This window comes from Pithys albifrons, chromosome 7 (genome assembly GCF_047495875.1).
Source record: "Pithys albifrons albifrons isolate INPA30051 chromosome 7, PitAlb_v1, whole genome shotgun sequence".
NCBI classification, from domain to species: Eukaryota; Metazoa; Chordata; class Aves; order Passeriformes; family Thamnophilidae; genus Pithys; species Pithys albifrons.
The window spans coordinates 56,047,464-56,074,725 of NC_092464.1; the positions used below are offsets into that span (position 1 = coordinate 56,047,464).

Genomic DNA, 27,262 nt, shown 5'->3' on the forward strand with positions numbered 1-27,262 from the left:
TGTGAGCAGGAGAGCTTGAGGATGTGGGAGATTTCACAGAAGAACTGGCCCAGAGCATTGCCCTGGCACAGGGGCAGGGAAAATGTATTGGCTGTGTGCAGCAGAGCATTGAGAAAGCCACTGGCCCAGGCAGCTGCTGCCATGTGGGCACAAGCTCTGCTGCCCAGGAGGGTCCCGTAGTGCAGGGGTTTGCAGATGGCAACGTAGCGGTCGTAGCACATGATGGTGAGGAGGGAAAACTCTGTCGACATGGAAAAGGAAAAGGAAAAGACTTGTGTGACACATCCTGCATAGGAGATGGTTGTGGTGTCCCAGAGGGAGTTGTGAATGGCTTTGGGGACAGTGGTGTAGATCCAGCCCAGGTCTGTGAGGGACAGGTTGAGCAGGAAGAAGTGCATGGGGGTGTGCAGGTGGTGGTCGCAGGCTATGGCGCTGATGATGAGGCCGTTGCCCAGGAGGGCAGCCAGGGAGATGCCCAGGAAGAGCCACAAGTGCAGGAGCTGCAGCTGCCGCGTGTCTGCCAATGACAGGAGGAGGAACTGGCTGATGGAGCTGCTGTTGGGCATTTGCTGCCTCTGGATGTGGGGCACTGTCCAAGGAGGAAATAAGAGTGACAAGTCAGGGGAGAGGTTTCTGAATGCCGCCAGACACTGTTAAAAGCAGACAAAGCCATCACAGGCCACTAAATATCTCAGCCTGTCTCAAAGTCCCAAGATCCCAAGGATACACATGGCTCATATCACCAACCCAACAATATTTCCTGGGATGGGCACAGCATCTCTGCTCCTCTCCACTGGGGATTTCAGATAACATAATTGTGCCATGAGGATTATTTGCATTCTTGAGGGCAGCTCCCATCTTGGAAGGACACCTCAGAAGAGACACAAATGTCCTAACAAAGGAGATTGATTCTGGGAAAAACACCTCATTCTCCAGGCCCACAGACTTCCCTGCCTATAGCCCCACTGGTCACAGGAAAATTGGAATGTCTCATTCCCAGGGAGAAAATTTTGAGGGGGATCACAGGATCAGTGATTGAGTCTGTAGTTCGAACTCTCCTTCCCTGTAAGCCTGACTGAGAGAACAAGGAAACAACCTCAGTAACAAGGGCAAGTTAAGAAACCAGGAAATACACAGGGAAGGTCCAGTGGGGAGAGACCAGGGTGGAGCTCACTGGAAACTCAGGGCAGCATCACCCTGAGCCAGCTGTGCCACCTCCCAGACACCAGCAGTGCCAGGTAGTTGTTCTCAGCACCTGTTCAGCTCCTCAGAGTTCCCTCTGCTATTCAAACCACAAGGTATGTGGCTTGAGAGCTTGATAGAAATCCCTCTTTTCACCTTGTCCTTGAAGTATCCCCTGGAAAATATCCTGCAGTGCTCTGGTTCTGTAAGCAGTCCTTAACTATGAAACTCTCACTTGATAGCAGAGGAAACCTGTCCTGCCCTGCCCTGCCCTGCCCTGCCAGGGTTTGCTCTTTCCACCCACAGCCTCTCCCCCAGCATTGAGGGAGCTCCCCAGACCAGCTGAGAGCTGCCCCTGGCAGGTGGCAGAGCTTCTGCCATGGCACAGCACCCTGGGGTGCAGGACCCTACTCTGCAGGACAGTTTGGGCAAGCCTGGGTGGCACAGCCAGGGTTCAAACCCTACAGCCATCCCTGGGAGGCGGGAACCCTGTTGGGATGTCCCTGGGATGGTGCAGCAGAGAGTTCCTGCTTTGCAGCACGTCCTCCTCTTCAGCACCAGAGACACTGTGATATCCCACATTAGAGACCCCCCAGGCTGTGGGATGTGCCAGCGTTGGGAGATCTTCCCACAGACTGCACATACATTGCCCTTCATGCAGACTTACCTTCTGAAAGCCTGGAAAGATTCCTCTTCTGTGGATCTTCCTCTCAACTTTCCTCACATCCCAGACTGTAACCTCTCTCTGCCCTGCTTTTCTGCCCTCGGTGTGTGCAGGCAGTGCCCTGAGCCCTGCTGGGCTGTGCACAGGAGCTGCTCCTGGGCAGAGCTGTCTCTCTGCAGCGCTGCCCGCTTGCCAGGAGCTCCCTGTGTGCCAGGAGCCCGGCCCAGCTCAGCAGCACAGCAACAGCCCAGGGCATTTAATGGCCCTCTGGGGGGTTTGGTGCTGAGTCCCTGAACCTCAGACCCTGAGGAAAGGTGCAGGAACCTCTTGAGAAAGCAAAGTCTGAATCAAACTTTAAAGTTTCTTTTGTAGTTAATGGGTCCCTCTGAGGGACATAACTGAGAAAGTGTCCCCAGATTCCAGTTAGAAAACAAAGAGACAATGATGACAAACATGGACTAGGAAAGAAAGGTCACTCTTATACTGAGGAAAGTAAGAAGCATTTCATTAACCCAAAGGTCACAGCCATGACCCCCAGCCCTGGGAAGGGAGATCCTGTCCCTCCCTCATTCCTCAGGACTCTTCCTGGGGCACTGGTATGTGGGATGTGCCGTGCCAGGGGCAGGAGGATGGGGTGGCACCTCTCAGGCTGCTGAGCAGGGACAAGGAGGCAATGAGGCCCCAGGGCTGCAAGGCTCACTTGTCTCCTCATGCCATCAGGGGCACACACAGCAGCCATGGCCAAAGGCCTGCACAAGTTGGCTCTCTTGGGGCCTTTCAGCTTCTGCACATCCCTGTCTCCTCTCCAGCCCAGGCTGTCCAACGGTGTCCATGCCCTGCCCCTTTCCCTGCAGGCTGTCGGCATCCCCCGGCTGCCCCACCTCGCTGGCCCCTTCCTGCACTGACATCTCTCCCTCCTCCCTGGCTCTGCCTTGGCACACAAAGCCTTGGACTGATCCAGACTTTTTCAAGGGGTTGTGTTGCACCACAGCACTGCCCTTGGGCAGAAATTCCTTTCTCCTTGTGTGCAGTCTGGACCTCCCCACTTTCCCTTCAAGGTCTCTCAGGCTTCTCTGGTTCTTTCCTCAGTCTCCACACCACTGGGCCCAGGGCTTGGAGGCTTCCAAACCCCTTCATACGATATCTCTGGTATTTAGCCATGAAAATGTTGTGCTCTTAGTGCAGGAGAGACAGAGTGACACTTTCTGCCAAAGGTTGTATTGGCAGAACAAGGCACAGGATCTGGAACTGAATGAGGGGAGATTTCCATTGGATGTCAGGAAGAAATATTTCGTGCTGAGGGTGGCAGGAACCTGGGCCAGGTTACAGAGTAAGTGGAAACCCCATTCCTGGAGCTGCCCAAGGTTTGGAATTTTGTACAACCTAAACTTGTGGAAGGTGTCCCTGAGTAATTGAAGTGCACTTGGACTAGTGGCTATTTTAGGTCTCTGCCAACCTAAACAGTTTATTATTCTTTTATTCTTATATTCCCAACTCCTTCTCCACAGGGTTGCAAATACCGACATGCACCATGTTGGCATTTTAATGTGACCTAATCCCCAACACTTTATGAAAATGGAAAAACAGTCCTTTTAGGGACATGAATTTCAATGACGTTGGAGGAACCTTTCAAACCTCAAAAGTTACAAAGGAACTAATAGAGATTTCCAACATCTCTGCATGAAAGGCTCCCCAAGTGATCAGTGACAGTCCCCCAGGATGGCCTTGCAGCTGAGGTTGGGGGTTTTCTCACTCAGGTCCAGAGACTAAGGATGGGCAGCCAGAAAGTGCATTTAGGGACAGTGTAAGACTTGCCATGGGGTGTCTAGGAAATGAATGAAGTGATATGTGGAGGAACAGGCATGAGAAAATAGAGAGAAAAGGGTATGAAAGGAGAAGAGCATGTGCAAGCAAGTGACTGGTCAGTGCCTTTCCCTTGCCATGTCCTGCAACTGATCCCACAATCTTTCCCATTTTCTTAATCCCTCCATTGCTAAGAAATCTCTGGGACAAGGGATCTCTGTGCTGTGAGTGTGGGGGGTGATCCAAGTGCCAACCTCTACAGTGGGAGCCACAAACCATCAGGTCTTGAGTCTTTTGAGGGTTCAGACACTGCTGAGAAAGATGTGTGTGCACAGAACACTGGTGGGGGTGGGGGTGGGTGGAACCACCAGGGAACATCAAACCAGAGTAACCAGTGATTGGCAGAGGCCTGGGAGCCGCTGTCTGAGATCATCTTCTGAGGGATCCACATTGTCTGGGTGTCTCTGGAGCTCCACATCTTCTCCTGACATGGCAGAGCACCCAAACAGCCCATCCTTGTCTCCCTTTCCCCACTCACTGTGCTTTGATTTGGCTCAGAAACCTCCCAGGGTCCCTTCCAGGATGAGTCCCTGTGCATTTCCCTCCCTCGTGGACCTTCCCTTCCTGATGCAGCATCTGTGGGGCAGCAGAGCTGGGTCAGTGCAGGGCCAGGGCTGGCTGTGACAGGGGCCATGAAGCCACTGCCAGGAGGTGACAGCAAGGACAGTTTGCAAAGAAAAAATTTAGATGTGGGGACTTTGTTTTTTGAGGAAAGGAAGGCTTGTCTGAAGCTGGCAAGTGAAGAGGATGAAAGACAAGGGGTGTTGAGGGAAACAGGGAATGCTTATCCTGGAGATGAGGAAAAGACTTTTTCCCCAGTTTCAGGGCCAGTGCAGAGCAGGGTGGCCACAAGCCCAGGCTGCCTTCCCGCCTGCCAGGGTTGGTGGGGCTGTGTGACAGAGCTGCCCCCAGAATCAGAACCTGGGGGGCTCTCCCACCTCCCCCACTCCTTCAGCTCTCCAAGGATGGCAATTTTTGTTGTGTGGGTTCCCTGATGTGCTGGATGACCTCACAATGCTCCCTGGCCAGAATGTCTCCTGAGGGCCACCCAGGCTGCTGCAGTGGAAGTGACCTCACAACCATCACATTCCAGTCATATCCCCCATGCCTGGCCTCCCCTTTTCTCTGCCCCTGTCTTGTCTCTGATTATATTGTAGGAATGGTTTTAATTAGCCTTTTAATGAACTGCTTGAATTAATGACAGGTTGTGTGTTGGGCCTTAAATCACTTTTAGCCAGCACTCAGCAGAATTTAACCAAAGCTGCCATTGTGAGAACAGAGCTTGGGAAAAGCCTCCCTGAGTGGTCTGAGGCACAACCCATTGCCTTCTGCACCCACAGCACAAGAAATATCAGCTGCCCTTTGTGCCAATGGATCTGCAGTATCTGGAAGGGAAGAACTCTTGTCAGAAATGGACTTGTGAAGAAGATGAAAAAGCTTGCCCAAATGCCTTAAAAACAGAACTTGTACTGTTGTATAAATGCATGTCACAACATGGATTCTTTTGTTCTCTTTTGCCTAGTCACTGTCCTCTTCCCAAAATCCCACAATATAACTGTTACCTCGCCTCTCAGGAATGCATGTAGTGTCCTAGAGGAAGCTTCAAGTTTTCTTATTGGTTCTTATTTACTCTTTTCTCTTGGTTGTTAACCCTGGATTTCTATTGGTAATAGTCCAAATCCGCCCTTGCTCACTATTGGTGGTATTTTGAGTCCCCCAAAACCTTTATATACCCCTACCCTTTATCAATAAACTCTCTCTCTCCTTCCTCTCCTGTGGTCTCTGTGTGGCTCTTTTTGGGCTCCTTGGAGACCTCGTGGTGGGGGACAGAGTGGGAGCACATCCCCTCCAGGTAACAGGCTGACTCCCAGGGCCTGGAGTCCCTCTCAGCCATTGCATCCCTTTCTATGGGGCTGGACCTGGTGGGTCTTTCTGCAATACTGCCTTTAATTTCCCTTTTGGAAGGTGTATATTTTCCCCTGTTGGGAGAGGTTTGGCCTCAAGCCTCTATGCACAACACACCATCCAGGAGCTGACAGGCTGGCCAAGATCACTGCAACCTTGGGCCAGCCATGAGGCAGGTAAACAACCTCGAAGCCCAGGAAAAGCACAGCCTCGGTGGCACCAGCCCCGTGCTGCCTCCTCGTGCACACAGCCCTCCCACCAATCAGAGCAGCCTGCCGCCTCGAGGACAGAGCCTCTTGCCCTATCCCAAGTTGTTATTGTCCACATGTTCACCCCAAGAAGTTATATTAACCCACTAATTCCCTAATACAGTTGAAGGTTCCTGCTGCTATTACTTGGTGTACGGCTCTATCTCTATGAGAACACGCACGTGCAACCAGAAGCCCGAACCCGGGGTCACGTCGGGGTGGGTGGCGAGGGCACGCAAAGCCTCTCGCAACGCCAACCTTCCCCAACATTCCCCAGCTGGGTCAAGATGCTGGGGTCTGTCACAGCTGCCTGAAGTAACTCAGAATCATAGAGTGTCCTGAGTTTCAAGGACCTTAAATGATCACCTGGGTACAACCTCAGTGACATGGACACGCACAACTTCCACTAGACTAAGTTGCCCAGAGCTCTGCCCAGCCTGGTCTTGAACACTAGAGATGGAGCAGCCACAGCTTCTCTGGGAAACCTGTGCCAGACTCTCAGCACCCTCACAGGGAAGAATTTCTTCCTAATACCTCATCTAAACTTACTCTCTGTCAGTGTGAAGCCATTGCCTGTTTTCCTGTCACTCCAGTCCCTGGAAAATAGTCTCTCTCCATCTTTCTTGTTGTCTTGTTTCAGGTTCTGGAAGACCACAATCAGGTCACCCCAAAGGTTCTCTTCTCCCAGCCGAACAATCCCAGCTCTCCCAGCCTTTCCTCACAGCAGAGCTGCTCCCTCCCTCTGATCATCCTGGTGATTCATCTGGATGCACTTCACAGGTCCAAGTCCTTCCTGTGCTGGGACCCCAGAGTTGGAGGCAGCTCTGCAGGTGGGGTCTCACCTGAGAGGGCAGAGGGGCAGAATCCCCCTCCCCTGCTGCCCAGGCTGCTTTGGAGGCAGCCCAGGACACCACTGGTCACCACTTGCCTTGGTGACCAAAGATCCAGTAACACATCCCCCCTGGAAAGACCTTCTATTACCTGGGTCAGGAATATTTCTCCCATGCATTCCAGGAGTCTCCTGCAGTGCCCAGAGCCCTCCTTGCTGCTTTCCCAGGAGGTGTTCAGAGGATTGAATTCCCTCAGCAGGACAAGGGCCTGTGAGCTTGATGCCTCCTGTGAGATCCAGGTGAGACCATTCCCACCTATTTCATCTCCTAAACCAGTGTCACACATCCTGTACCCTGGAGGGGATGGAAAGGAAAAGTGATTTGATGATTTAGGAACTCTTACAGGAAGCCACTGTAACAGATGTGTGAGATGAGTGCAAAGCTGATCATCCAAACCCCAGGGGTGTCACTGACACTGGTCACTGCTCCCCTGTGTCAGGTGAGAGAGCTCCACCCCAGAAACCTCAGGGAACTCCTTGTGTGAGGTGGGGCAAGGGCAGTGCTGGGCAGGAAAGGTTCAACTGGGACACTGGGAACTTTTCTAGGCAGAAATGTATCCAAAAACCATCCAGAGGGAAACAAATGTTAAGCTCTTAATATTCTTTTTAGTTCTCCTCCTTGTGTTTCAGGGACACAAATACCTGATGCTCTTATGTAGGTTCCCTGGGACCCTCTGCCCAAGATCCTTCTGCAGATCCATAAAAGCTCTTGATGTCCTGCAGGTCCTCTGTGACAGCTGCCAGTGCCAGGCAAGGACCTCAAATACACCTGAGCCTCCAGTGGCACTGGGTACTGATGGTCAGTCAGCGCAGCTCAGCCTGAAACCCAAACAGTATCCTTCAATATCTTGATTTTTCAGTAACCTCTTTCTACCAATTGAAATGATTCAATACTTTCAATGAAATGTCAATACAATTTCTGCCATGTCAGAATGTGAATTTTCAGGATGTGTGTTGATTGCAGGAGAGGATTTATCAGAATCATAGAGGTGATGAGTCATTGCATCATAGAATCACTTGGGTTGGAAAAGCCCTCCAAGGTCACCGAGTCCAACCATAACCCAGCACTGCCAAGTCCACCAGTGTCCCCAGGTCCACATCCCACGTCCCTGGGAGTGTTTCAGTGACAACAAGGAGAATTTTGGGTGGGCACCTTTACACACACAGATATTGTTGTGTTCACACATCTCTGCCTGTGTTTGTGTGTGTGAATTGACTGTGATGTGAATGTTGTTATTGTGAATCTATAATTGAGTCACTGTTGAGATTGCAGCAAATTCTGTGTAATCCCTTGATAACTATTACATTGGTCAATGATTAAGTGTTATTAATCCCTTTTCCCCCTTTTGTATGCAAACCCTTTGCTTTCTGACCCTCTTCCATCCCAAGTCTCTGTGTAAATCATCCCCTTTCCTTCAGAAATATATGGGCTTTTTGAGGTCCACTTTGAAATTTTCCTTCTTACTTAAACTACCAAACTCCAATTACTACAGGTCTTCAAGACTTGAAGACAAAGGAAGAGAAATAATTTATTCTTCTGTGTTTTAATGAGCCCCACTGTGTATTTGGAGATGAGTCCATGATTCTTAGGAAGTGAGAGAAGATTGAAAAACTGCTCAAGAAGTCAGAAGCAAAACTCCAAGTCCCTTGAAGCATCAATGGCCCCACTGAGGGCAAGCACTGACAAAGCCTCCCCAGGGACTCCTTAGAGCAGATCCTTGGGGGCCCTGATTGCAGGGAGACAAAGGCTCTGTGCAGGCACCTGCAATGCTGAGAAAACCCTGGGCTGGTTGGAGGAAGCACAAAGGCCAAGGCCTGAGCCCCAGGCCCTGGGACAGCAGGTCCTGTCCCTCACAGGTGGCTCAGGGCTGTTTGTGGGGCAGTGGGATGGGAGGGGGAGGAACAACAAATGTTCAAATCTGTGCAACCCCTCCCAGCATCCTCAGGGATGGGTGAGGGAGAAACGAAGTTCAGAACCTCAAAAGAAAGTTCCTTCTGCTGTTCTCAGTGGCAGAGGCACCTGCCAGAGTCCAGGGGACAAAAGGCTGGGTGCCTTTGTGCCTTCCAGCCCTGCCAGAGCCCTTGGCCATCTGTCCTGCAGCCTCTCCTGCCCTGTCCCTGCTGCTCCTCTGGCCTTGCAGGCTGCACACACCCATCCTGCTTTGCCACCAGCCCTCCCAGCAGCATTTCTGTGCCCTCACTGATGTCTCTGCTCCATCTCTGGCTGTTCCCTGCATCACAAAGCCATGGGATGATACTGACTCACTCTTAGTGAACTCTTGCACCACAAGGCTCCTCTCTGAGTGACATTTCTTTTTCCTCCCTTCTACTCAGAAACTCCTAAGCTGCACTTTGTGACTTTCCTTCTCTTTCCAGTACCAAGAAAAGCTCTGTCATCCTGGCAGAATCACAGAATATGCTTAGTTGGAAGGGGTCTGTAAGGATAATTGAGTCCAACTCTTAGCCCTGCACAGGACCTTCCCCAAGAGTCACACCATGTGAGGATCATCCAAGCGCTGCTTGAGCTCTATCGGGCTTAGTGCTGTGACCAGTGTCCCAGGGAGCCTGTTGAATGCCCAACAAGATCTTCCTTGGACTGTCTATACTTCTTCCTCATTCCTCCACAATGGGGAACCTCAAACTCAGACACATCAGTCCAGATGTGTTACCCCAGGGCTCAGTCCAAGGAGGTGACACCTCCCTTGTCTGGGTGGCCACACTCCCCCAAGGCAGCCCCATGTCCTGTTGTCCTTATTAACTTTGATCCTGATGTCCTGTGCCACAGAACATCCCTCACACAGCCCAGGCCCTTCTCCTCAGGGTCACTCCAGAGCTGTTCAGGTCCCTGCCCTCATCTCTGGGTCATTGTATCCCCAGGGCAGGACTGGCCTCTTTGCCTTCTAAAACTCCAGCAGGTTTGTGTTGCCAGAGCCCAGAGGTCCTCAGGGCCCCTGAGAGGGACTCTCAGCTGGGGCAGCTCTCAGGGTGTGTGCACAGGTGGCTCAGCTGCCTCTGGGTGCCCAAGGCTGCTGCTGCCTGTCAGGGAGGTGACAGATGTGACCTTGCAGCCCCTTCCCAGCTATGGCCCCCTGGAGATGCTGAGGCACAGCTGACTCCTCACAGCATTGCCACCCATCTGCTCCTTGTGTGCCATGAGCTGATCAGGTCCAGGTCACCTCACATTCCTCTCCCAACACCTTGTGCCTGCTCTGGGCCCTCAAGGTCCTTGTCCTGCTCCCAAGGGCTGTTTGGGAGTAGTTAATGGTCAAGGGTTGTGGTTTAGAGCTCAGGGTAGGGATTAGGCAGAAGTTTAGGGATGTTTGGGGTTCTGCTGACAGTGTGTGGTTCATGATTAGGGGGAAAGATTTTTGGTCTGGGTTAGGATTAAAGCTTGGGGGTTTCATAATAATACTGCAGGTGTAGGTTTGGGATGGGCATTAGAGTACAAATAAGAGTCTGGAGTGCTGGGTTTGGCCTTTTCCTTCGAGGTCAGATTAAGATTGGGATTAGAGCAGTGGATTCCTTTGAATGGGAGTAGCAGCACTTTTAGGTTGGGGCTTGAGATCAGAAATTGGGTAAAGGTCTGTCAGAAGTGTTTTCAAAGTCAGCGTTTCAGAACACTCAGCATGACCTGAACCTGTTTTGACATCATCAAAATGTTTCCTCTCTGTTGTCCAAGCTCCTCATTCCTTCCCCAATTATCCCAGTTCCTCGCAGTCTCCCCAGAACTCCCATCTGGATGGGCTCAGCTTTGTGATGACACTGTGCAACCTCATGGAGTCAAAGGGCCATTGTGACATGCTGGGCCTCATGGACAAAAGAACTGAAATGTTTCAGAACCTTATGGAATCAAGGGGTCATTTTGACACTGCTGGGTGTCATGGAAATAAAGGAACCCCGGGACACTGAGGAGCTTTTTCAAATCAAGGGGCAATTGTGGCACCACAGGGCCTGATGGAGCCAAAGGACTCCAGGAACGATGTGGAAGCCCATGGGACCAAGAGGGCATTGGACATTCAGGGTGTCATGGAACCTGAGTGGCCTTGTGACATGGAGTAACCTCATGGACTCAAGGGGCCACTGTGACACTGCAGGGGCTCATGGAATCAAAGGAACCCTGGGACACAGTGGAACCTCATGGACTCAATGGTCCATTGTGACACTGCAGGGGCTCATGGAACCAAAGGAGTATGGGGACAGTGAGATATCTCAGGGAATGAAGGGGCCATTGTGACATGTTGGTCCTCATGGAAGAAAAGGGACCCTGAGTAATTTCAGAACCTCAGGAACAAAGGGGCCACTGGGACCCCAGAACTCCATGGGATCAGCAGACCCGCTGCCTCCCCCCCACTGCCACATGAACCAGAGTCGTGGCTCTGCCGCCCCTTGGGCCCCTCTGGAGTCAGCGTTTGCTTCAGCAGCACAACTTGTCTCATCTGAGGCATTTTCCAGATTTTGCTTTGTCTCCTCTTTCCTGTGGTTTTACTTTTTGTTCTTTGTTCCTCCAGGGGGTCAAAGGGGAATGGGAAGCACATGTTGATCAGCATTTCTATCTGTACAAAAAAGGGAGTTGGGACAAGGGTGGGGAGAAATAAAAGCTATTTGTCTCTCTCTCTGTTGTTGGTTTGAACTGTTCCCTTGGTATTATACTTTTGCTGCTGTATTTCTGGTCACTAAACTTATTTTTTTTATTTAATACCTCCTTGTATTTTGTCTCTGTGTATTTGTGGGGAATAAAAGGGGAGTGAGTTCATTTTATTGGAGTTCCCATTCCAATATTGGTCTTTAAACCAAGGCTGGTTGCTCAAGGGCTCCCTGAAATTGGTATCATACACAAAGGATTTGAAAATGCAGTTTGTCCCATTGGACTGGTGCTTCAGACCCATCCCAGGAAATCTGGCTGTGCAAGGAAACTGCTTTGTGCCCCCAGCCTGCACACTCACATTCTGCAACTGGGCACTGGGATTTACGTTACCAGGACACTTCCTTGAGCACATTCCTATTGGCAACTTTGGAGAAAGCTGAAAGCCTTCCTGCCCTGCCCTCAGGAGATGCCCTTCCCTGATGGAGCTGCTGTTGTGCAGCCCAGCTGTGTCCCAGCAGTGCCCACAGCCTGTCCCTGCCTGTGAGCCCAGGACAGACATGCAGCAGGATGTGACCAAATTGCAAGAGCACTAAGGCCTTATAGCAACAGTAGGGTTGGAAGAAGAGTGTGGAAGTGGAAAAAGAGCAGATATAAAAAGACAAAGTGCTGGTGCTCCCTGGCAATGCTGCTGTGCTGTGATAGTCTTACTCTCTCCCTCTGCACACAGGCACTGCCACTGGCCTTCCTGTGGCCACAAAAGAAGGAACTTGAACAAACAGACTGCACCCATATCTTTTATTGGCTTTAAATATTAAAATGATCATTCTCTCATTTGCACCAACTCCAAGTAAAACACAAAAGATTAAGGATTAAAGAAAAACTGAGTATCAAAAATAAAGTTTACTTGCACACAACTTAAGAAGAAAAAATAAAAAATAAGCACCATAATCGTCACCCAAAACCTGAGACAGAAGGTTGGACAGCTAATGAGTTTCTTTATGAGTGATTTGCACATGAAAACAGGCAGGAATTTACTTTAAAAATGCATCGAGTCATTATTTTCCTCACAGCATCCCTGAGTTCCTTATTTCTCAGGCTGTAGATGAAGGGGTTCAGTGCTGGAGGAATCACCGAGTACAGAACTGAGAATGCCAGATCCAGAGATGGGGAGGAGATCATGGGAGGTTTAAGGTAGGCAAAAAATGATGTGCTGATAAAGAGGGAGACCACGGCCAGGTGAGGGAGGCACGTGGAAAAGGCTTTGTGCCGTCCCTGCTCAGAGGGGATCCTCAGCACAGCCCTGAAGATCTGCACATAGGAGAAAACTATGAACATGAAACAATCAAAGACTAAAAAGACACCAAACACAATAAACCCAAGCTCCTTGAGGTAGGAGTGTGAGCAGGAGGGCTTGAGGATCTGAGGGATTTCACAGAAGAACTGGCCCAGGACATTGCCCTGGCACAGAGGCAGGGAAAATGTATTGGCTGTGTGCACCAGGGAGTAGAGAAAGCCACTGGCCCAGGCAGCTGCTGCCATGTGGGCACAAGCTCTGCTGCCCAGGAGGGTCCCGTAGTGCAGGGGTTTGCAGATGGCAACGTAGCGGTCGTAGCACATGATGGTGAGGAGGGAAAACTCTGTTCCAATGAATAAAATAAGGAAGAAGACCTGTGCAGCACATCCCATGTAGGAGATGGTTGTGGTGTCCCAGAGGGAGTTGTGAATGGCTTTGGGGACAGTGGTGCAGATGGAGCCCAGGTCTGTGAGGGACAGGTTGAGCAGGAAGAAGTGCATGGGGGTGTGCAGGTGGTGGTCGCAGGCTACGGCGCTGATGATGAGGCCGTTGCCCAGGAGGGCAGCCAGGGAGATGCCCAGGAAGAGCCACAAGTGCAGGAGCTGCAGCTGCCGCGTGTCTGCCAATGGCAGGAGGAGGAACTGGCTGAAGGAGCTGCTGTTGGACATTTCGTTCCTCAGAATATTTTGATCTGTTGAGGAGGAAAAGACAGGAATTATTTAGGCCAGATTTCTACAAGCAAAACACTGCATATGTCACAGCCACCCCACTCTCAGGCTCTCCCCACAGTCAGACTTCCCTGCAGCTCCTTCCCCTGAGCTCTGGGGTTTGCTGCATAAGGGGCCCATTGGAACCAGTAACTCTGTGATGGGCTCCTGAGGAGTCCTTCTTGTTTATCAGTGAGAGGGAACTCGGAACACAGGGTGATCTCTAAATGTACTCACAGACCCTCAAGGATCATGGAGTCCAACCCTTAGGCCTGCAGAGAATCATTCCCAAGAATTACAGCATGTCCCTGAGAGCTTTCTACAAGTACATCCTGAGCTCTGTCAGCCTTGGTGCTGTGACCACTGCCCTGGGGAGCCTCTTCAAGTGCCCAATCACTCTCTGGGAGAAGAACCTTTTTCTAATATCCAACCTTAACTTCCCTTGGAATGTTCAGTCATTCCCTCGGGTTTTGTCACTGGCCAGTGACAGAGAAGAGATCAGTATCTCTCCTTCCTTCTTCTCCTGTCGTGTGATACTTCAAAGAGCTTCTCAGCATGGCTGTTTGCACTTTGCCAGCTGAAGAACTGAGCTGAGGGAATTATTTCTATTTGTTCACCCAGTTGCACCTGCCATAGTTAGTAATGGTTCTGGGTGCATGAAATCACTGACAATCTATTTGCTCTGTAGATCAAGTCTTGTGCATCCTGAGAGGCAAAGGGACAGTCCCTTAATGGAGACAGAAGAGCTGTTCTGTCCATCAGTGCTGTTCTCACCTGCCCTGTGCTGGCAGCTTGGAGCTGGATGAGCATCACACACAACTGTTCCCCCAAAACAAAACTGCACACGGCTGAGAGCAGAGGAACCCAGAAATCTGAGTCCAAAGAGCAGAAAGACAAACTCCTCACCTTTTTCATCTCTCTCCCAGACAGAGACACAGAGCAATCACTGCAGATGCCCAGAGCATTTCCATGGATTTAGCACTGAGGTGATTTCTCCATGGAGTTCCTAGACAGCACAGAGATACTGTGGGAGAGCTGTGCCCCTTTGGAGGGCATCCTGCAACCCTACAGGAGAGCCCGGGAAACAGATGGATATCCTGAAGTTGCCTGGAGGGGTCCTGGGCACTTTGCTCCCACAGAAACATCACTACAGCAGCACCCAAAGGGTTTGTGTCCGGACAGAAGCTGAAACTGCAACCCTGAATCCCACTCATTGGCTCAGAAGAGCCAATGGTGAGAACAAGGACAGAACAGGCAACAGGGGATGGCAGTGAAATGCCACAATGCTCCTGCCAAGGGAGGAGGGACACACAGAGACAGATGGAAATCAGAGGCTTATCCTTCCCTGGGCTGTGGCTGCTGCAGGGCAATGCACACCTGAGCCCCCACGGGCCTGAGGGCAGAGGCTCTGCTTAGGCTGGGAAAGGAGCCCAGGGAGGAGTTGGCCAGGGGAGGGTGTCTGTGCCACAGGGCCAGCAGGGAGGTGCCCACATGCCCCTCCCCAGCATTTGTGGCAGCAGCTCCCTCTCCCTCCCTGCCTGTCTGTGCTGTGAGGAGCTGTTCCTGCCAGCAGCCACCTCCCTGTGCCCAGCTCAGCTCCCTCCAGTGCTCACACAGCCCATGCCCACCCCACTGCCCAGGGGCAGCTCTGCATGTGCAGGGGCTGGAGAGCAGATCCCAGACAAGCTGAGGTGGCTGGGAAGGGGAAGGTGTTCTGAGTGGATGTGCTTCCTGAGAAGTGCCCTTGGACATGGCAGGAGGTAGAACTGAAGCTGAGAGAAGCCCAGAGCCATTGCAGCTGAAGGACCTGCACTGCCCTGCTCATCCCTGCCCTGCTCATCCCTGCCCTCCCAGGAGGGGGTCACTCCTTCCACCCACACTTTCTCCCTGCAGTGCCCTGGGGAGCTCCTTTGCTGGGCTGAGCTGTCTCTGGCAGGCAGCAGAGTCCCTGCCCCAGCACACAGAGCCCTGGGCTGCAGGACCCTGCTCTGCAGGACAGCCCTGGACACCCCTGGCTGCACCTCCACCCTCACAGCCCACAGCCAGGCCTGCCAGAAGGGAACCTTCTTGCCCTGTGCCTCTGATGGTGCAGAAGGCAAGTCCTGCTCTGGAGCATGTTCTCCTGATGCACACCAGGAAATCCAGAAGAGCCATCCTGACAGGTCCTGCCAGTGGTGGCATTTGGTAGGTTTAAGACATACTTCCAGGAACTCACCTGCAGTCAGAGACTTACCCTGGCCAAGGGCTGTGAAGGTTTCTCTTCTGATCAGCCCTCAGCTGTTCTCTCACCCAACGATACCTAAAACTCTTTCTTATTTCTCTTGTCTGCCCTTGCTGCCTGCAGGTCGTTCCACTGAAGAAGTGTGGGAGTCCTTCTGAAAGATCCTGGAAGCTGTGGGATGTGCCAGCTTTAGGAGATCCTTGCAGGAAGGGAAGATTAACTTTCCTATAGCCAGAGAATTCTTCATTCAAATACTGTGGAGGTTTCTCCTTTAATGAGAGCTCAGTCTCCTCCCAGCCCAGGCTGCCTCTCACCTCTTTCCCTTCTCTGCTGTGCCCTCGGTGTGTGCAGGCAGTGCCCTGAGCCCTGCTGGGCTGTGCACAGGAGCTGCTCCTGGGCAGAGCTGTCTCTCTGCAGCGCTGCCCGCTTGCCAGGAGCTCCCTGTGTGCCAGGAGCCCGGCCCAGCTCAGCAGCACAGCAACAGCCCAGGGCATTTAATGGCCCTCTGGGGGGTTTGGTGCTGAGTCCCTGAACCTCAGACCCAGAGGAAAGGTGCAGGAACCTCTTGAGAACCCAAAGTCAGATTCAAACTGTAAAGTTTCTTGTAGTGCTAATGGGTCCCACTGAGGGACACAACTGAGAAATCATCTTACAGGATCTTGTAAAAGTGCAAACCTGGTAACAGCAATGACAGGGCACAGAATCTTAGATCCATCAGGGTTGGAACAGACCTTCAAGATCTTTTTGTCCAATTCTGAATGCAGCACCTCCATAATCACCCGTAAACCATATCCAGTAGTGATGTATCCAGATGTCATGTGAACACTTCCAGAGACACCACCACCTTCCTGGGCTATTTATTTCAGTGCATAAACTCTCTCTCAGTGAAAAAATGTTTTTTTAAATATGTATTCTGAACCTTGATTGATGCACTTTAAGGCCATTTCCTCTCTTTCTCTCACTGTAGCCTTGGTAGAACAGACCAAATTCCACCCCACTAGAACCTCCTTTTGGGTCTTCGCAGATAGCAAGAAGGTTCTTCCTGACCCTCCTCCTCTCCAGACTCAAGAACACCAGTTCCCTCAGCTGTTCCTCATGACCCATTTTCCTGAACCCTCCCCTCTAGGGGGAGCCCCCTACACCCAGCTGGGCTGTGGACTGGTGGGCAGAAGAGCTCCAGCACAGCAGACATCAGAAGGCTTGATCAGAAGGCTCACATCTTAGGGAGTTTATTCCGATAGGTTAACAGACAGTTCTCATAGCTCATAGTAGAAGAAGTTAGTTCCTATTACATCAGTAGATCTAGATCTGACTCACTCTCACATTCTAGTAAGTGTCTCTCTCACGCAGTAATGTCCACACCTTTTAAGCACTCTCATATCCAACATGCCAACACATCATTGGTTAACCAATTCACCTGGCATACACCACAGCCTCTCATTGGTCATCGGACACCACACATACTCCAGGTAGCTCTGTTCTCTTTAACGTAGAACTCCAAACAGCTTTCCTTAAGGGATGCACTTACCCCCACACTCCCCCAGCTCCATTCCCTTCCCTGGACACACTCCAGCCCCTCAATGTCCTTTTTGCAGTGAGGGGCCCAGAACTGGACATAGCACTGAAGGTGGGGCCTCACCAGTGACCAGTGCAGATGGAAATCACTGTGCTGGTTGTGCTGTCCACCTTATTCCTGACACTGGTCAGGATGCCCCTGCCCTTCTTGCCCACCTGAGCACACACTGCCTCATATCCAGCCACTCTCAACCATCACCCCCAAGTCCCTTCCTGCTGAGCAGCTCTCAAGCTACTCTGCCCCCATCCTGGAGCATTCCATGGGGTTGTTGTGATCCAAAGGCAGGACCCGACACTTGGTCTTATTGATCCAGCTTGTCCAGATCCCTCTGCAGAACTTTCCTGCCCTCCAGCAGACCCACAATCACATAAAACTTGGTGCTGTCCATGAATTTACTGAGGGTGCACTCCATCCCCTTGTCCAGATTATCAATAATGATGTTAAACAGGACCAGCCCCAACACTGAGCCTGGAGGAACCCCACTAGTGACCAACCCACCTGGATTTAGTTCCATTCCCCACCACTCTCTGGGCCATCAGACAGTTTTTCACCCAGCAAACAGTTCTCTCATCCCAGCCATGAGCAGCCAGTTTCTGCAGGAGATGCTGTGGGAGGTGGTGCCAAAGGCTTGACTGAATTCCAGAGAGACACATCCACAGCCTTTCCCTCATCTCCTGAGTGGGTCATTTTGTCATAGAAGGAGATCAGTTTGGTCAACCAGGATCTGCCTTTCCCAAGCTCACAGTGGCTTGGTTTTCATGTTTGTGCTGTCTGATGGCACTCAGGATGATCTCCTCAATGGACTTCCCTGGCACCAAGGTCAGGCTGACAGGCCTGGACTTGTCCAGATCCTCCTTCCAACCCTTCTTGTGGATGGGCATCACAGTTGCTGATTTCCAGTCAGCTGGGACTTCTCCAGTTCACCAGGGCTGCTGGGCAATGAGTGAAAGTGGCTTGGCCAGCTCTTTCTCCAGCTCCCTCAGCACTCTCAGGTGCGTCCCATCTCAGCCAGGGACTTGTGGAAGTCTCACTGGCAGAGCAGGTCACTCATCATTTACCCCTGGATTTTACAGGGGATTCACTCAAACTCTCATCACCAACTTCTAGCCCTGGGATCTGGGTATCCTGAGGATAACTGGGTTTAGTGTAGAGGCAAAGAAGGCATGAGGTCCCTCATCTTTTTCCTCCTTCCCTGACCCTGTGCTGCCTCTGCATGCAGCAAAGAATGGAGACTCTCCTGAGCCCTCCTTCTGCTACCCATGGATTTAGAGACACACTTTGTTTTCTTTAAGTGCAGAGCAAAACTCAGTTCCTGTTTGTCTTCAGCCCTTCAAATTTTCTGCCAACATAACCTCACAATATCCCTGTAGTCCCCTAAGTATTTTGCCCATCTTCCCAGAGGTGACACACTCTCTTTTTTCCCACCCTGAGTTCCAGCCTGGGTTCTCTGTTTAACCAGGCCATGCTTTTTGCCCTCTGGCTTGTCTTATGGCACAAAGGCAGAGCTCCTGGAGCTTTCAGATTTTTCTTCTTAACGTACCTCCAGCCTTCCTGGACCCCATCTTTTGAGGATTGACTCCCCAGGGACTCCATCAATCATTCTCCAAAAGAGGCCAAATTCTGCCTGTTGTCAGTCCCATGAGTCAGTTCTGCTGTCCCCTCCTTCCTTCACCCACCATGGAAAACGCTGCCATTCAGTGTCTCTGTGCCCAAGATGGCCCCAACCACCACATCGCCCACCAGTCACAGAATTATAGAATGGTTTGGGTTAGAAGGGACCTTAAAGAGCATCTCGTTCCAACCCCCTGCCATGGGCAGGGACACCTTCCACTAGACCAGGTTGCTCAGAGCCTCATCCACAACTTCTGAGGATGGGGCAGTCAGAACTTCTCTGAGCAGCCTGTGCCAGGGCCTCACCATCCTCACTGTAAAGAATTTCTTCTAAATATCTCATCTAACCCTTCCTTCTGTCAGTGTGAAGCCATTTCCCCCGTCTCCTGTCACTCCAGGACCTTGGAAGTAGTCTTTCTCCATCTTTCTTTTAGGCTCCCTTCAGGTCCTGGAAGGCCACAATTAGGTCACCCCAAGGCCTTCTGTTCTCCAGGCTGAACAATCTCAGCTCTCTCAGCCTTCCCTCATGGCAGAGCTGCTCCATCCCTCTGATCATCTTGGTGGTCTCCTCTGGATTCGCTCCAACAGCTCCATGTCCTTGCTGTGCTGGGACCCCAGAGCTGGAGGCAGCTCTGCAGGTGGGGCAACATCCAACCAGGTGTGTTCCAGCAAGGACAGTGTGGAACCTCCTGGAACGAAAGGGACACTGTGACACCACAAAACCTCCTGGAACTCAAGGGATATTATGAGATGACAGAACCTCATGGAATCGTGACAAACGGTGACTCATGGATCCAGAGGAACCCAGAGATATTTTGGAACCTCCAGGAATGAAGGGGCCTTTGGGACACTGCAGAGGGTTATGGAGCCCAAACTACCCTGGGGCCACTGCTGAACACCATGGAATCAAAAGTCCATTGTGATACTGAAGGGATTAATGGAACTGAAAAAACCTTGGGAGACTGAAACCTCCTGGAATCAAGGGGCCATTTTGACACTGAAGAGCCTTATGGAGCCAAAGGGACCCTGGGGCACTGTGGAACCTCATGGAACCAAGGGGCCTTTGTGACTTGTGGGGACTCCTGGAACCAAATGAACCTCAGGACATTTTGGAACCTCATAATATCAAGGGGCCATTGTGGCACTGCAGAGCCTTATGGACCATGGCAGGATGTTCTGCCCTGATCAGGCCCAGAATCCACTCAGAGAATGCAAACAATGCAGGCTCTCTGGGCTGAGTTACTGCTGCCACCAAGGGGCTGTTTGGGTGTTGAATTCTGCTAAAACCAGCCTGGTTCACCAAACTGCAAATGCTCATACTGCTTTTTGAAGCACCATTTGACAGAGAAGCTGCTCACTGGCCTGGAAACATGTGACCAGCAATCCCTGACAGTGTAACTATAAAAGCTCAGTCCAACTTCCATATGGCAGATCCTTCCACAGACTACCTTGAAGCATGTGGAGCTTCTCCCATGAAGCAGGGATGGTTCTTCAAGTTCACTGCCCAGGGGTTAAGGGAAGGAGAGAGATCTGCCCTCTTTAGTTGTGTGAGAGTTACATCAGTCCCTTTTTAAGGATTGTTTCTTTTTGCTGCTTTTGATCAATTGCATTAAAATAATTGTTTTGATACAGTGCACTGCACTATTTTATGCTATAATATACTCTACTAGGAGGCTTTAGCTTTTCCACAGTGTATTAAATATTTAAGAAAATATCTGTTCACTTGTCTACTGTTCTGTCTGCTCATTTATCATAATATATAATGCAATTTATATAAGTAGATCTGATTTGCCATCATTAAAACCTGTGAGGAAAAGTGATTCAATCACCCTCCATAATTCCTGAAATGACCCCTTGATTCCATGAGGTTCCACAGAGTGACAATGAATCCATTGTATCAATAAGACTCTGCAGTGTCACACTGGGCCGTTCATTCCATGAGGTTCCACAGAGTCCCAGTGGTGGTGTCAGAGATGGTGGAGCTTTTCTTTTTGTGGTCAGAAATAGAATGAGAAAGAAATAATGTCACCAATGGCATCTGGGAAGGTCCAGACTGGACATGGGAAGAAAGAAATTTCTCTTCAAGACAAGTGCTCTGATACAAAGCATCACCAAGAAGGAGTCTGGATCAGTCCAAGGCTTTGTGCTCCAAGGCAGAGCCAGGGAGGAGGGAGAGATGTCAGTGCAGGAAGGGGCCAGCGAGCAGGGGCAGCCGGGGGATGCCGACAGCCTGCAGGGAAAGGGGCAGGGCATGGACACCGTAGGACAGCCTGGGCTGGAGAGGAGACAGGGATGTGCAGAAGCTGAAAGGCCCCAAGAGAGCCAAATTGTGCAGGCCTTTGGCCATGGCTGCTGTGTGTGCCCCTGATGGCATGAGGAGACAAGTGAGCCTTGCAGCCCTGGGGCCTCATTGCCTCCTTGTCCCTGCTCAGCAGCCTGGGAGGTGCCACCCCATTGTGCTGCCCTTGGCATTCCACATCCCACATCCCAGTGCCCCAGGAAGAGCTCAGAGCAATGAGGGAGGGAGAGGATCTCCCTTCCCAGAGGCTGGGGGTCACGGCTGTGACCTTTGGGTTAATGAAATGTTCTTACTTTCCTCAGCATCAGAGTGACCTTTCTTTCCTAGTCCATATTTGTCACCATTGTCTCTTTCTTTTCTAATTGGAATCTGGGGACATTTTCTCAGTTATGTCCCTCAGAGGGACCCATTAACAACAAAAGAAACTTTTAGGTTTGATTCTGTCTTTGGTTTCTCAAGAGGTTCCTGCAACTTTCCTCAGGGTCTGAAGTTCAGGGACTCAGCACCAAACCCCCCAGAGGGCCATTAAATGCCCTGGGCTGTTGCTGTGCTGCTGCGCTGGGCCGGGCTCCTGGCACACAGGGAGCTCCTGGCAAGCGGGCAGCGCTGCAGAGAGACAGCTCTGCCCAGGAGCAGCTCCTGTGCACAGCCCAGCAGGGCTCAGGGCACTGCCTGCACACACCGAGGGCAGAAAAGCAGGGCAGAGAGAGGTTAGACACAGTCTGGGATGTGAGGAAAGTTGAGAGGAAGATCCACAGAAGAGGAATCTTTCCAGGCTTTCAGAAGGTAAGTCTGCATGAAGGGCAATGTATGTGCAGTCTGTGGGAAGATCTGCCAGCGCTGGCACATCCCACAGCCTGAGGGGTCTCTAATGTGGGATATCACAGTGTCTCTGGTGCTGAAGAGGAGGACGTGCTGCAAAGCAGGGACTCTCTGCTGCACCATCCCAGGGACATCCCAGCAGGGTTCCCTCCTCCCAGGGATGGCTGCAGGGTTTGAACCCTGGCTCTGCCACCCAGGCTGCCCCAAACTGTCCTGCAGAGCAGGGTCCTGCACCCCAGGATTCTGTGCCAGGGCAGGAGCTCTGCCACCTGCGAGGGACAGCTCTCAGCTGGTCTGGGGAGCTCCCTCAGTGCTGGGGGAGAGGCTGTGGGTGGAAACAGCAGACCCTGGCAGGGCAGGGCAGGGCAGGTTTCTTCTGCTGTCAAGTGAGAGTTTCATAGGTGAGGACTGCTTACAGATCCAGAGCACTCCAGGATATTTTCCAGGGGATCCTTCAAGGAGAAGGTGAAAGAAGGGATTTCTATGAAGCTCTCAAGCCACATGCCTGGTGGTTTATGTTGCAGGGGGAACTGTGAGGAGCTGCACAGGGGCTGAGAACAACTACCTGGCACTGCTGGTGTCTGGGAGGTGGCACAGCTGGCTCAGGGTGACACTGCCCTGAGTGCCCACCTGGTTCTGCCCTGGATTCTCCCAGCCGGACCCTCAGTGTGCATTTCCTTTTTCCTCAACTTGCCCATGTTACTGGAATTGTTTCCTCCTTCTCTCAGTCAGGTTCACTGGGAATGGGAGTTCAAGCTACAGAGTCAATCACTGATCCTGTGATCCCCCTCAGGCAGGTGGGTCCCTGGGAATGAGACATTCCAATTCTCCTCTGACCTGTGGGGCTGTCAGTAGTGAATTCTGTGTGCCTGGAGAATGAGGTGTGTTTCCCAGAATCAAACCCCATTGTCAGGACACTTGGCTCTTCTCTGAGATGTCCTTACAAGATGGGAGCTGCCCGCAAGAATGCAAATCATCTTCATAGCACAATTGTGTTATCTGAAATCCCCAGTGCAGAGGGGCAGAGATGCTGTGCCCATCCCAGGAAATGCTGTTGAGTTGGTGAGATGAGCCATGTGTGTCCTTGAGACCTTGAGCCAGGCTGAGACATTGAGTGGTCTGTGATGGATCTCTCTGCTCTCAACAGTGTCTAGTGGAATTTCAGACAAAAATGGGAGTGTGATCACTCTGTCTGAGGAAGGCCCAAGTCCAGGGCAGCTGGAAGAAGGCAGAGGGACGGAGCAGCTCCCCTCACTCTGCACTAAGCCACAGACATGGTCCTGTTTGGGAAGCCCTGCTCTGCTCTTCCTCAGGGCAGCACAAATGCTGAGGGGTCCTGCCATCCAGGAAAACTCCACAGGGAAGATGAGGGGAGTCAGAAACAAAACACCCAAACCTCTGAAACTGTCTTCTGGAATCCTGAAATCTTCTCAAAACTGGGAGTGCAGATACCCATGAGAACTTTTTCTTTAGAAGCAGTTTCATCTGACACAGCTGAACACCAGGATGGGCCCTGCCCCCACCATGGCCATGACCCCACTGGAGCAGAGCACGGCTGACCCTCACAGCCAGTGGGCAGAGGGGCTGCTCCTCATGGGAAATGTAGTGAGCACCAAGCAGGGCTCCAGCCATGGATATGAAGCAAATTTTCCTGAAAAAGGAAAAGTGGGGAGTGTGAGTAGAAGGGAAAGGGGTATTGGGATATGGCTGTGATTATTCTCAGAAATATCTCATCTGATTTGTCACTGTTATTTCCTCCTTGGACAGTGCCCCACCTCCAGAAGTAGCAAATGCCCAACAGCAGCTCCATCAGCCAGTTCCTCCTCCTGCCATTGGCAGACACGCGGCAGCTGCAACTCCTGCACTTGTGGCTCTTCCTGGGCATCTCCCTGGCTGCCCTCCTGGGCAACGGCCTCATCATCAGCGCCGTAGCCTGCGACCACCACCTGCACACCCCCATGCACTTCTTCCTGCTCAACCTGTCCCTCACAGACCTGGGCTCCATCTGCACCACTGTCCCCAAAGCCATCCACAACTCCCTCTGGGACACCACAACCATCTCCTACATGGGATGTGCTGCACAGGTGTTTTTCTTTGTCTTCTTCCTGTCAGCTGAGTTTTCCCTCCTCACCATCATGTGCTACGACCGCTACGTTGCCATCTGCAAACCCCTGCACTACGGGACCCTCCTGGGCAGCAGAGCTTGTGCCCACATGGCAGCAGCTGCCTGGGCCAGTGCCTTTCTCTACTCTCTGCTGCACACATCCAATACATTTTCCCTGCCCCTGTGCCAGGGCAAAGCTGTGAGCCAGTTCTTTTGTGAAATCCCACAGATCCTCAAGCTTACCTGTTCACATTCCTACCTCAGGGAAGTTGGGCTTCTTGTGGTTAGTGCCTGTTTAGGTTTTGGTTGTTTCATTTTCATAGTTTTCTCCTATGTGCAGATCTTCAGGGCTGTGCTGAGGATCCCCTCTGAGCAGGGACGGCACAAAGCCTTTTCCACGTGCCTCCCTCACCTGGCCGTGGTCTCCCTGTTTGTCAGCACTGGCACATTTTCCTACCTGAAGCCTCCCTCCATCTCCTCCCAATCCCTGGATCTGGCGCTGTCAGTTCTGTACTCGGTGGTGCCTCCAGTACTGAACCCCCTCATCTACAGCCTGAGGAACCAGGAGCTCAAGGATGCCCTGAGGAAAATGATGACTGGATGCTTTTCAGCAGGAAGAACCTGCCAGTTTTCTTCTGTACAGTGTTCACAATAAAACTCATGACTGGCTCAGTTTGCCCTCACAGGTTTTTCTTGGTGGTCAGTGGGTTCTTTTTGTCAGAATGTTGTGCTCCATTAAATTGTTTTATTCATCATCTCATCTAATTAATTTTTTATTTTCATTAATTTTACACTTGTAAATCTGTACTTGATTAATTGTGCTATCTCTATTTTTAAACAAACTCTCTTGCAATAGCCCTGCCTGGCTGGTTAGGGGTTTTTGATTTGAGACTTTCAGGCACCTACTGGGCAGTTCCATGTGTGCAGAGAAGGGCAAAGAGTCCCAGCACGGCAGCACTGCCAGGGAGCACCAGCTGTGGGCCTTTGCTGACCTGCTCTCTTTCCACTTGTACACTCTCCTGCAGAGCCCCTGGGCTGGACTAAGGCCTTGGTCCTCTGCCAGCTGGGACACAGACCTGCTGCATGTCCATCCTGAGCTCACAGGCAGGGACAGGCCATGGGCACTGCTGGGACACAGCTGGGCTCCACAACAGCAGCTCCATCAGGAAAGGGCTTCTCCTTAGCTCAAGACATGCAGTCTTAGGGCTTTTTGCAAAGTCACTCTCAAGAACATGTCAAGGGATAGACTCTATAGAGGCTCCTTGTTTGTCTTGTTGTCTAGGGGCTCATTCTGATGTGATCAGGGTTCCAGTGTGGCCTTCAATGGACTCAGGTCTGTTTCAGGTTTTGCTTGTTGGTGACCAGTGAGCTTGGAGATGTCAAATCATCCTTTTTATTCTCTCAATGGCTATAGAGAAGGTGAGAGAGGTGGTGGGAGGTGAATGTTTAAGTGAACCAAGTTGGGAGCTGCCAGGAGAGCACAGGGGACCTGCAGGGACACTGTGTGACAGGGATCAACAATAAAGGGAGGCCAGTGAGCACAGACCTGTCCAGGGTCATGTCACCCAGAGATTGTACTCTAAATCTTTCTGTGAAGCAGCAACCAGAGCCCTGTAACTGCAGGGGCTACAGCAAGCACAGGGAAACAGATCCAGTGAGTGTTCCGTGTAAACCTCAGTGAACACACTACTGCTACCCATGACAACAATAGCAGTAAGTAAATAAACCCCACATGAGGTGCACAACACCATTGCTCCACTGCTCACCACTCAGTGCCCAATGCCCAGCCCAGCCCAGACACAGATCAGCCCTGCCTGACCAACCCCCCATTAACACCCTGAGCACGGCCCTGCATCAAAGGGAACATCCCTTGGGCCAGTTGGGCTCAGCTGTCCTGGCCCTGCTCCCTCCCACCCCTGTGACCCTCAGGAGATTTTTGGAGGCCATGATTGCACAAACCTCTCACAGATTCCAAGGGAAAACCCAAACCCAAAGCACCTTGGAAAACCTGGAGCCCCTGAAGCTTTAAGGAGCCCCACCAAAGGGCCATTCCTGACAAAGCCTCCCCAGGGACTCGTCCCAGCAGACCCTTGGAGGCCACGACTGCAGGGAGGCAAAGGCTCTGGGCAGCAGCTCAGGTGCTGAGCAAAGCCTGGCTTGGCTGGAGGCAGCAGACAGGCCCAGCCCTGACCCCCAGCCTGGAGAAGGCACATCCTGTCCCTCACACCTTGCTCAGGGCTCTGCTGGGGGCATTGGCATGGGGGAGGATGCTGAGGGCAGGATAAGAGAAAGAGAATCAGGAGGGGAGGGGGCAGATTAAGAAGCCAATCTTTCAACAAAGAAATTGAAAGGAATGACACAAATGAAAACAGGAAACCAAAGTTAGCTGGTTCCTGAACTTTTCCCACTTGTCCCCTGCTAAACTCACATTAGTCTCTAACACAGACATCTCCTGGCATCCCCCTGCCACTCCAGAATCTGGAAAGATTCTGCGCTCTTGTGCTGTGATGCCACCTGTGTGCCTTCAGGTGACCTAATTGGGATTTTTCATCCTGCAGAACAGAAGGCCTTGGGGTGACCTAATTGTGACCTTCCAGAACCTGAAGGGAGCCAACATGAAGGATGAAGAGAGACTATTTCCAACTGCCTGAAGTGACAGTGAAAGGGAAATGGCTTCAAACTGATAGAGGGAAGGGTTAGATGAGATATTGGGAAGAAATACTTTGTGGTGAGAGTGATGAGGCCCTCACACAGCCAGAGGGCAAAAAGCACAGCCTAGTTAAAGAGACAACATGGGCTGGAACTCAGGATAAAAATGAGAGTGTGTCACCTCTAGAAAGAGGGGCAGAAACCTTGGGCGACTCCAGGGACATGGTGAAGTTTTGTGGGAGAAAATTTGAAGGGGCACCGAGAAACAAGAATTGACTTGGCCACTGCAGTTAAAGACAGCAAAAAATGTGTCTCTAAATCCACAGGCAGCAAAAGGAGGGCTCAGGAGAGTCTTGAACCTTTGCTGGATGCAGAGGCAGCACAGGGTCAGGGCAGGAGGAAAAGGCTGAGGGAATTAATGCCTTTTTTGCCTCAGTCTTTAACACCAACGTAAGTTGTCCTGAGGATACCCAGGTGTTGGGGGTGAAAGTTGGTGCTGGAGAGCTGAGTGAAGCCTCCGTAATCCATGAGGAAATGGTCCTGCTGAGCCTGAGAGACCCCCAGAAGTCTCTGGTCCCAAATAGGATGCACCTGAGAGTACTGAGGAAGCTGGAGAAAGAGCTGGCCAAGCCACTTTCACTCA

General features: G+C 51.5%; 2 protein-coding genes and 1 pseudogene across 7 annotated transcripts in view; all 3 read left to right on the forward strand.

The window, feature by feature from the left end:
* Positions 1-27,262, forward strand: part of LOC139673817 (zinc finger protein 850-like) — a 584,874-nt gene that overhangs the window by 198,173 nt on the left and 359,439 nt on the right. The gene's annotated exons all lie outside the window — the stretch shown is intronic.
* LOC139673838 (class I histocompatibility antigen, F10 alpha chain-like) overlaps positions 1-27,262 on the forward strand; it is a 137,234-nt gene that overhangs the window by 50,008 nt on the left and 59,964 nt on the right. The window lies entirely within an intron of this gene.
* Positions 23,570-24,625, forward strand: LOC139674129 (olfactory receptor 14C36-like; annotated as a pseudogene).